Genomic DNA, 519 nt, shown 5'->3' with positions numbered 1-519 from the left:
CTTAACGTGCATGCTATATTAAAAAATTTTTATACCATTAATTAAAAAATAACAAAAAAAAACTAATACAATTAATTTAAAATTTTTTAAAATTGAATTTAATTAAAAAATTTTCCAAAATTAATTTAAAGAACGAATATTCTTTTGTGAATTAATTTGAAGATTTACTCCAAAAATGCCTTTTAGCAACTCCTTTTGCCTATATATTCTTTATTTCTTTTACACTCAAACTTAAATTGTAATCTCATCATTCTAACGTTACAAAGTGAAGGAAATGAAAAATGTACAAATGAACGGTAAAAAGGAAAAAGGAAAATGTATACAAAGAAGTTTTTTAAAGAAAAAAAAAATTGATGCGAAAAATTATACGAATTCAATATATGTTACTGTTTTTAAATTTGTTATTAATAATTTCACATATTAATTTTCAAAAGAAAAATTAATAATAATTTGTCAAGTATTCGGTATCTTTCAAAAATTAAAAGCTAAATTACTAATTCTTATATATTATTACACATT

This window comes from Arachis ipaensis, chromosome B02 (genome assembly GCF_000816755.2).
Source record: "Arachis ipaensis cultivar K30076 chromosome B02, Araip1.1, whole genome shotgun sequence".
NCBI classification, from domain to species: domain Eukaryota; kingdom Viridiplantae; phylum Streptophyta; class Magnoliopsida; order Fabales; family Fabaceae; genus Arachis; species Arachis ipaensis.
The sequence above is the reverse complement of the archived record's forward strand: the minus strand, read 5'-3'. Positions refer to the sequence as shown.